This window comes from Leopardus geoffroyi, chromosome D2 (genome assembly GCF_018350155.1).
Source record: "Leopardus geoffroyi isolate Oge1 chromosome D2, O.geoffroyi_Oge1_pat1.0, whole genome shotgun sequence".
Lineage (NCBI taxonomy): Eukaryota > Metazoa > Chordata > Mammalia > Carnivora > Felidae > Leopardus > Leopardus geoffroyi.
The window spans coordinates 80,363,369-80,373,235 of NC_059334.1; positions in this window are offsets into that span (position 1 = coordinate 80,363,369).

Below are 9,867 nucleotides of genomic sequence, written 5' to 3' on the forward strand. Positions count from 1 at the left end.
GCTGTGATGCAGGCCTGGCAAGACCAGGGTGCGGTGCCCACGGAGACGGCCTACCTCCTGACTCTTCCTGGTTTCCAAGCCACGGCCCAAGCTGGTATTCTACCCACCTGAGGCCTTTTAACTTCCCAACAGCGGGGCGCATCCATCGGCCATGCTGACGCTCTCAAGGATGGTGTAAAGCCGCGTCCCTTTCCCACTGGGGTATATTATTCAAACCGGGCCCCACAAATCTGAGAAAGGTATCTCTCCCCTTGTCACAGTGTAAAACACGCAATTTTCTGCGCTGAAGGAAGCAGATTTCACGTATAAGGTCATTCCGGACGTGGAATGGGGAGACCATTCCAGGCATGGGGAGACCCAGCATTACACAGACCCCACCAGCTTGGCCCGAAGGGAAGGAGGTGCGGCGAGGGGTGGGGGAGCCGCGTGTGCTGGGCCAAGGCCCATAGAGAAGGCCCTCAATTCCACACTGGGTCCGCTCAGCCTCCCCAACCCCTGAGCAGGGACCTCCTCCTTGCTCCACCCCCCTCCAGACACTTCTTCTCGAGGGCTTCCTCTGCCCAGGAGCCCTGTCCTCACTCTCGGCTACTCTCTGAACCCTCCCGTGCACCTGCGTGCGGGTCCAGCAGCTGGCTCACCCCCAGCCCACGTCTGGAGGCCAAGGATTGTTTCTTTTGCCGGTTTTGGTAATTTCCAAAGTCAGCCTGGTCTGGTGACGCAGCCAGGACAGACCTGGACTCACATCTTAGCTTCCCCACTTTATAGCCATGTCACCTCCTAATAGAGCTTCGGCTTCTTCGTCTATAAAACGGAACCCACCTTCCGGGAGGCATGGAAGAAAGGGCTTTCTTAGAGGACAGTCCCACACACCCCACGAGGGCTTCACAGATGTCGTTCTTCGTCTCCCTCCCCCCCACCACGCGTCAACTGCCTGCTTCCCCCCAGACTTGGGTCGGGGTCTCATTCTCTTTTGTCGTCTCTTGAGCATTTCTCAGTGCCCGGTGAAGGGCTGGCGGGGAGAGGGGGGGACATTTGGCAAATATGTGCTCAACGCGTTAAAAATATCCGGAAGGAGAGGATACAGGATTGCCTCCCTGCTTCTTCCCCAGGAATTAGAATTTAGAACTGCCTTCCTCTCGCCGATAAGCCTGACAAACAGACCATTTGAGGCCATTTCCTCCATTACAAACACACACACACACACACACACACACGCACGTACACACATTCAGCAAAAATGCGTTCCCGTCAAACAATGGGAGGAAATGAGAGGAATCGTTCGCCAGCCTGGAAGCGAACAAGTTAATGGTGTGATAAGCAGACCAGGGAGCCGCTAGGCTTGACAGTGAGAAAAACAGGAAATGGCATGGTGTGGTGGTGGTGATGGTGATGGTGGCAGTGTCTGTGCACGTGTGTGTGTGTGTGCACTCCTGTTCTGCCTGTGGAATGCGCTCCACTCACAGATGCGCCTGGAACCAAAGCCACTGCAGCAGCCTGGGGTGCTTTCCGAGCCCCAGGAGCCCTCCAGGCGGAGTAGGGCAACCCCCACAGATGGGAGGGTGGATCCAGGGGAGAGGGAGGGGGCGAGGAGATCTGCAGAAGCCGTGGAGTGCCCCCGGGACCCGGTGCTCTCTCGGGAAGGCTGGTTTTTCACCCCTCTCCTGGAGGAGCCCGGGTTTTCGGCAGGGTTTCTGATGGAAAAAACGGGTTGCAAACCGTTGACTAGTAGAAAAAGTCCTGGGACAGCTCAGGAGGGCTGCATCCTGAGTCTTGCCGTACTGGTGTCCTTGTTCAGAGCAAACACCCACGCAGAGAGCTCAGAAGGGGAGTTGGCTTAAGGGTGAGCTGAATTCAGGTGGGGCTGGGAAGTCATCAGGACTCAGAGATTGCCTGCTTCTCTGTCTCAGTCTCTGGCTCTCTCCGACTCTCTCTCTCTCCTCCCTGGACCATGTGGTCTCTCCGCGCTCCCCTTCTCTCTCTTGATCTGCCAGGGGACTATGCGACCTTGCAGTCTCAAAGTCCACCATACACTGACTAGTCTCCAGTGGCTCGATCTGGCGCTCCGAGTCATAAATGTCTATAAAGTGCCACCGTTCGTGTGCTGGGCACTGGGAGGCCCTGGGACGCAGGACAAACAAGGCAGACTGACCCTCATGGGCCTACCCCGTCCTTCCATTTCTCCGGGGAGGTAATTCGATGGGTCCCTGGTCTTGGGTTACTGTCCTCCGGTCCGCTCAGCTACAGCAGAGAGAGTCATGTGATGCCGAAATGACTAAACTTGAACTTGCAGTGGAGCTGTGAGCCGGCCGGATCCAGCCTGCTACCTGTCTCGTAAATAAGGTTTTATTGGAGCGTGGCCATATTTATTTGTTTACATACGGTCTGGGGCTGCTTTCACACCAAACTGGCGAAGTGGGTAGTTGTGACAGAGATTACATGGTCTACACAGCCTGCAATGTTTACTATCTGGCGCTTTATGGAGAAAGTTGGCTGAGCCCTGAGCTAGGATGGCAGCTGTCAAAAACTGACGTGTGCCACCAAGTACCGTATAAATGTAAGGAATTCCGTAGTGAAATTATGCCGTCCCTCATCCTGCCAGTATTCCAAGAGTCGGCAGGGCCGCCTGGATAAAGTTGTCGAACCTTCTAGATATTATTTTCCACGGTGCCAAACTTGCAGGCCATTTGCAAAAAGACAAATGGAGCTGATCTGTCCAGGTCCCGGTGGTTGCGGATGTGACCTCCGCTGAGCCTGTCTCAAGACGGCGCGATCCCCCGGGCAGACCCCCGGCGGAGGTACACCTGTCACCCAGGTAGTGTGCTCAGCGTCATGACCAGTAGCTCAGTCATCCTCGCCACAGCTTTCTGAGGTTGGCACTGTTGTTGGCCAATTTTACTGAAACCGAGGCTTGGAGGGAGGGACCCACAGCCTAATAAAAGTTGGAGCCAGGTTAGGACCTGGGTCTGCAGATCCCAGGGCTCCTGCCCTTCGTCCCAGGGCTAACGAGTCTGTGAAAAATCACATATGTAAGTCATCCTCTCGGTGAACATTTGAGTGCATCATCTTTGCAAAGTCGTTGCCGGGTGCTTTGGGGGACAGAAGAAATGAGGAATGCAGCGTAGCACTTGCTTGCTGCAGGGAGCATGGCATCTGGGGGGAGTTGGGGGGGAGACACTGATGCAGAGGAAACTGGAGGCCGAATGGAAGAGCTCTGCAGAGGTTCGTCCCGATGACCGTGGCAGCAAAAGGGACAACCATCCAGGAACTCTGCTGCCGGAAAGAATCTCGACGATTGTACCCGCTGAGGCAGACCCGGGTCCTCGGCTTCCTGCGGAGTGCGTTTCCCAAGCCGCCCTGAAGAAGGTGGGGCCACATGGCCGCTGTGACTGCGTCCCATCCGAGGGGTCCACGCTCCGCTGATCCTCTGTGCTCTTCCCCTTCCAGCTCACCGGAATGGAGACCACCCCCGCACCCCGTGAGACCAAAGAGGACAGTGACAATGACAGAGGCACAAGACAGGAGGCAGGGTGGCCGAATCCCCACTGGAGGATTGCTGTAGGTGCCTGTGCCTGGATGGTTACGTGACCAAGAGCGAACTACAGTCATGTTGATCCAGTGAGATTTGGGGGGCTGTTTGTTACAGGAGCCAGAATAATCTAAACAGCTGGTTCCCAACTTTGCCTCGCAGCTAAAATCGCATGTAGGGCTTATTTGACATCCAGGTCCCCGGTTCCACCCCGGGTGTTCTGATTCAGGAGATCCGGACGGTGACCTGGGCACGCACGTGAGGGAAAAGCTCGGGTTAAGATCCACTGGTGTCTAGGGGCACCCGGGTGACTCGGTCCGACTTTGGCTCAGGTCATGATCTCGTGGTCCATGAGTTCAAGCCCCCCCATCGGGCTCACCGCTGTCCGCGCAGAGCCCGATTCAGATCCTCTGTCCCCCTCTCTCTCTGCCCCTCCCCCACTCACACTCTCTCTCTCAAAAATAAACTTAAAAAAAAAAAAAAAAAAAGGAAGATCCACTGGGGTCTAGAGAGACTCCCACATCTTGCAGATTCTGCAGAAAATGAAAACCAGTGAGGTCACTGTACAAGTGACACAGCTAGTCGGGGGCAGGGTCGGGGGCCAAGAAATTCAGTCTCCTAACGCTGAATTGATTCTGTGACAGATCGACAAGCTCCTTGCAACGTTCTCAAGCCTCGATGCCGCTGTGGGGGTTTTGCCAAGACGATGTCTTTTGGTTGATAGGGTTTAAATGCCACCAAGTTGTGTACAAGTGTTGAGAACACTGTTATCTGATTGGGGGGAGGGGTCAAAACAGTGTGTTCATTGCTTCTGCCTCTCCCCCCCTCCCTCCTCAACCCTCCCCCCCCGCCCTTGTCCCCCCTCTGAGGTCAGCGCGGTTCCTTTCCCTTCCGACCCCGTGGTCCGCTGACTTCCCTGGAGGGCATCCGCTGTGCACGGGTTTAGTGCTTAGCAACCACACGCACAGGCGCACACACACACACAATCACATCGTATGCGCACCTCATAACCCCCCCACACATCCACCCCCCCCCATCACACACACCTCACACAGTCACACTCACCCAGCATCCTTCAAGACTGTGCGTGGCATTAAATCAAACATCCTAGGTCGATGACAGTCACCCTCAAGACACGAGTTTTTAGAATTTCTGCCACTCTGGTCAAAAGCCTCGATAAAATTTTTACGGGCTTCGTGGATTCTCGCGTAGCTTTCTCGATTGAAGATGGTCGTTAGGAGCCCAGGTCCCCACAGCGGCATCTGCTCTGTCTGGTGTCCCGTGTGGGCTGGTGGGCCCTCAGCACCCCCCCCCCCCCGGGGTACGAGCCTCTGCGGCTCTTTCTCTGGCTCTTCCGGCTGCTCTCTGGTGGCCCAGCTCACGACGGCAGATGTGCCCCTGTGTCCCGACACGCACCTCGGTCTCCCCAACCCGCTGTGGGTTGTGGGGTGCGAGCCCGCCTCAGCTGTCTGCTGGTCGCCCTGACCCTTCTTCCCTCCCCTCCCCCGCACCCCTGGCTCAGCACAGGGTAGGTCCTGGCACACAGTAGGTGCTCCCCAACGCTCAGGAGCACGGATCCCCGTTCCAGCCCAGGGCACTCGCTGTCGGATTTTATGTTAACATTTCTAAAAACGTGATCCTAGCTGCAAGTCAGGAGACGGTTAAGGAGCAGCAACCACCTCTGGGAACGTTTTCCTCGATGAGGAGATTTAGATTCATTAGATTTCAGCATTTACAGAAAAAAAAAAATTTTTTTTTTACCTGCGGGCTCCGAAGAAAATTCCATTCCATATTTTAAAGTCACAGCCCAGATTTTTAATTTCCTAATGGACTTATAACAGGAGAAGCATTGCTCCTTAATATGGTATTCTTTCCAGACACCAGATCTCTTCCCATCTTGAGTTTGGCGATGTGACCTCCTCACTACAGAGCCGAGCTTCCTTCAGCCTTCGTTCCGAGCACATTCGCGGAAAGTCTCTTCCCTGGAGTGAGCTCATCGGGCAAGCCCCCCCCTCCCCAGGCCACCCCAGCCCCTGCTTGAGCCCCAGAAGATTCCCGGACAGACAGCCCCCCCAGCTTCTCCTCCTTCTAGCGCTCACCAGCCACCATTCCCCGCCCTCATCTTGTCCTCTTTCCCATGAGGCCCTAGCTGTCATTCCTCTCCCCTCACCTGGCAGGGCTCCAGTGTCTGGGGTCTGGCTATGGCCTCGGACAGACGGACGGCCTCGCACGGCCTCGGACGGGACAGAAATGGTTTGGGGCACTCGTGGGCTCCCGGACATCGGGATGCCAGGCTGGACACTGGCCTCATGAAGGACCAGGAGGGAACCCCTGCAGAGGCAGCCTCCACACCACAGGGACAGGGTGGGCACTGGAGGCCCTGAGGCTGCTCTCTGAGCTGGGTGCTCCTTTGCCGGGCTCTGTCCCGTCCCCCAGCAAGGCACAGAGGGCTGGGCCAGAAAGGAGAGGCGGGGCTGGCAGCAGCCTCAGAAGGGAGCAGTGGGCTGGCTCTGGAAGCCGGGTGGGGCCAGGGGAGAGTCTGTACCCAGGAGGCTCCAGCCAAGGTGGCCCGGAGGGCAGCCCCCAGGCCATGCTGACTCAGTGTGAGGTCCCAGGGACCAGGAGAAATGGAAAGGCTTCTGGAGGTTTTAGGCAAGAGAGTGACTTAATCAGACGGTCCCCAGGACCAAGTGGTGATATTTCTTCAGGAAGGCCCTCGTCCTCTGTCCAGAAGCAGCCCTCCTGTGCTCGTCCCCTGCCACCATGGTCCCCGCCCAGGATGGGACCAAGATGGCCCCAGGCTTCCCAGAGCCCCATCATGTGGCCTCCACGGCCAGGCAGTAGGATAGCCAGACTTGCCCGCCCTGTGAGCCCAGGGAGGCTTGTCACCGCTGGTTACAAGACGGAGGACGGTGTCTGCGGGCCGTAGCCAGAGGCTCCTACAGGGTCTGCGGGCCCCACGTTTGTCAGGCGTAAGGAAAGTTTTGGGACAAGAGGATCCAGGCTGCAGCCCCAGCCCTGCCACCCACTACCCTGTGACCGGGCCTTGGTTTCCTCTTCTGGGCAAGGAGCAAAGCAAGCCTCACCGGTGGCTGGAGAGGCTGGAGGGGCACCAGCAGGCTAGGCCCGGGTGGGGCCTGTCATGGCACCACGCCACCCCCACCGCCCTGGGGTACTTGCCACCACACAGGGTGCCCAGGTGTTACTCGAAGATGAAAAACGCACCCAGAACCTTTCTAAACATTGTGTGTTTACAACTGAGGCCAAGCCCCAGGGGGGACAGAAAGCACCTCAACCTTCTGACGCTGGCCTCGAGAGCTGGTGCGGGGCCCTTTCTTCTCCTCTTGGGGGTGGGGGCCTTGAGCGGGGGCATTGGGGTCAGGACTGAGCTCCCCAGTTTCCAGGGGCACGGCTGGGAGAGGAGAGGTGACTTTATTGCCCAAATGGGGCAGTGCAGGCCAGAGAGGGAATAATGCTCGGCAAATTCAGAGCCTGCCCCTTGAGGAGGATGTGGTCCCCTCTGCCGAGGCCTGCCCCATCACGTGTCCTTGTCATTTCTGCTCTCTGCTGCCCCCAACCTGTCTGCTTCTTTCCTTCCTCACTCTTCCACTCCTTTCCTTCTCCAAACCCTCAAGGCAGGCTGGGGGGCGGGGGAGGGGGGGGCGGGGGGGATGGAGCAGGGGAGACAGGAGGCAAGGCCTGGTGGGCTCCACTGCCCTTAACAGTTTGGCTGGCAGGGAGGGAGTAACAGACATTCAGGTCCCCAGGGCGTGTGATGCCACAAAAGCTGGAGAAGCAACTGTTTTCTCCACCCCTTCTCCACCCCCGCCCAACATCCTGGGCTCTCCCCCAAGCAGCCCTTCCGTGCGCCCCCTCTGTTCCACAATGTTTTACCCTTCCATGCACCCGCTGTGCAATCCTGAAGGCGGGGGCGGGGGGGGGGGTGGCAGGGATCACATTCACCTTCTAAGCATCCTTATCTGCAAACTGACAGCTTAGAGCAGACTCTCCAAGGCTTTTCCAGCACAAACCTTGCGCGCATCCAAGCCCTGGGTCCAGCACACCCAAGCAGGGGGCCCAGCAAACCCGGAGAAACCAGCTCTTCCCGCTCCACTTTCCCGCATTAACCAGCCCCGTGATGCACACAACTCCCGACGATTATTTTCCCTTTTTGACCTTCAACCGCTCAAATGATTTCTTTCTCACTCTGAGTCACTCCCGAGGGGCGGCACAGCCCAGGTGGGGAGGGGCAGCCTGGAGATGAGCCACATCCCATTTCCCCTCCCAGGGGATCGTGGTCCGAGGCTCAGCCCCCGCTCCCGACCACTCAGGGCCGAGCTGACTCCATCACGTCGCACGCCCAGGCCATGCATAATTGACGAGCCTCGTTCGCCCCGTGCGCAGCCCTGAGTCGTCCGGGGGCCGTGATGTTAAAGGCTTCCTGGGAAGCACTGCTCTTATCTCCAAGTGGGGTAATTCATGTCACACAGGGGTTCCCAGTTCTGATTCCGGCTGCAGCTTTGACCCCCTACAATTCCTCCCTGGATGTTTCCAGAAGCACCCGGGCCTTTAGTATCTGTCAGCTCAAAGGAGTCCCATCCACTCGTACCTGCTCCTATTGTCGTTAAAGGAAGAGGCCCACAGGGCTGGGGTCCAGGCCCCGTGCCAGGGCATCAAAGTGTGGGAGGCAGCCACCACCCGGCAGCCAACCCTGCTTGCTTGTGTCAGAGGGCCGGCCGCCCCTCGTCAGCCTCCGTTGCCGGTTCATGAACAGCTAGTCCCGCTCTCTAAAGGAGAGGCTGTTTGAAGCTAGATTGCCTGGTCCCCAGGGCAGAGGAGCGGCGGCTGGTTTTGGGGTCTGAGCTCCGCCCACTAGGCAGCCGCTGACCCAGTGTTGTTCGAAGCTGCCAGAAGCTTCGAGAAGCCGGTTGTCAGCAGCGTCTCGGTGTTAGAGGTGTGCGAGCTGAGCCCCAGATTGGTGAGGAACCGTGCATAGGGACACACACACACACACACACACACACGAGGACCAGGACCCAGACTCAGGTTCTCCAGATGCCACTCTCTTCCCTCTGCCCCAACAGTGGCCAGACCACCGTGACAATCCCACCCCGTGCGGGCTCCTCCTCTCCCCCCAGGACACTTGACAGAATGTGGTAGCTCCCTCTTCACGCGCTGGGGAGAAGCTGGGAGGCATTGCTCCTTCCCTGGAAGTGGAAGGAAGGGGACAGGGGACATCGGGGGGCTCGGTGGGGTAAGCGTCCAGCATCGGCTCAGGTCATGATCTCATCGTTCGTGGGTTCGAGCCCCACCTCGGGCTCTGTGCCTGGAGCCTGTTTCAGATTCTGTGTCTCCCTCTGTCTGTCCCTCCCCTGCTCGTGCCCTGTCTCTCTCTGTCTCTCAAAAAATGAATAAATGTTAAAAAAAAAATTTTTTTTAAGAGGATGGGGAAGAGACACTCGATAGCCTCTTGCACACACTTGTGCATGCACACACACGCCCTCACACGCGCACACCATGGGCCTGGGTTTGAAGCGCGCAGGAACCTCAGAACTCTACACTAGCCTGCGGGGGTCAGAAGGGCATTTAAAGGGACTTTAACTCTACTACGTAGGAGACCGCTTTGTCTGGGCTGGCCAGGGGCGGGTGGGGAAGACCCTAAGGGATGCCAAGTCCCCCCTGAGGATTCCTGCAGCTCTGGACAGTTGTCAGGACTGGGCTAAGACCTGGAGTACTGAGCGGGGAAACTGAGGCAGCCACCCAGGAATGCAGCTCACACCAAAGCCTTAGCGTGTGGAGAGGCTGTGTGTCCCCGTGTTTGGCTACCCAGGGCTCATGGCCAGCACATCAGATGCCAGGCGAGTGACATCCTCCCACCCACTGTCTCTCCTGTGGCTGCAGCCATGTTGTGGAGAGAGAGAGAGAGAGAGAGACCCTGTGACCAGCAGGGTGGGGCGGGACGAGCAGATAGAAACTGCCTCTTCCTTTTCTCCTTTCCCTCTGTGGCTTTCTGGTTTCTCTTTCTCTCCTCTCTCAACTTGCCCTGTGCTCCCTGGATTCGGGTCACAGCCCGAGATGCATTATGCAGTGTAGGCCCTGGGGGTCTAAAGCAAACCCAGAATACAGGAAATAATGAGGGGTGATGGGAGCTGGGAGTCTCGAGCAACGGAATGACAGAATAAAGAAGGAATTAAATAAGGGGAAAAGCCTTTTGAAATAACATCACGGAGAGCATTTCACCAAGCATCTTGGGATTTCCCTGCAGACCCTGGGGCAGAAGCCATTCCTATCCTTTTTCTGCTGTCACTTCAACGAATCTCTCCAGAGTCACTGATATTTCT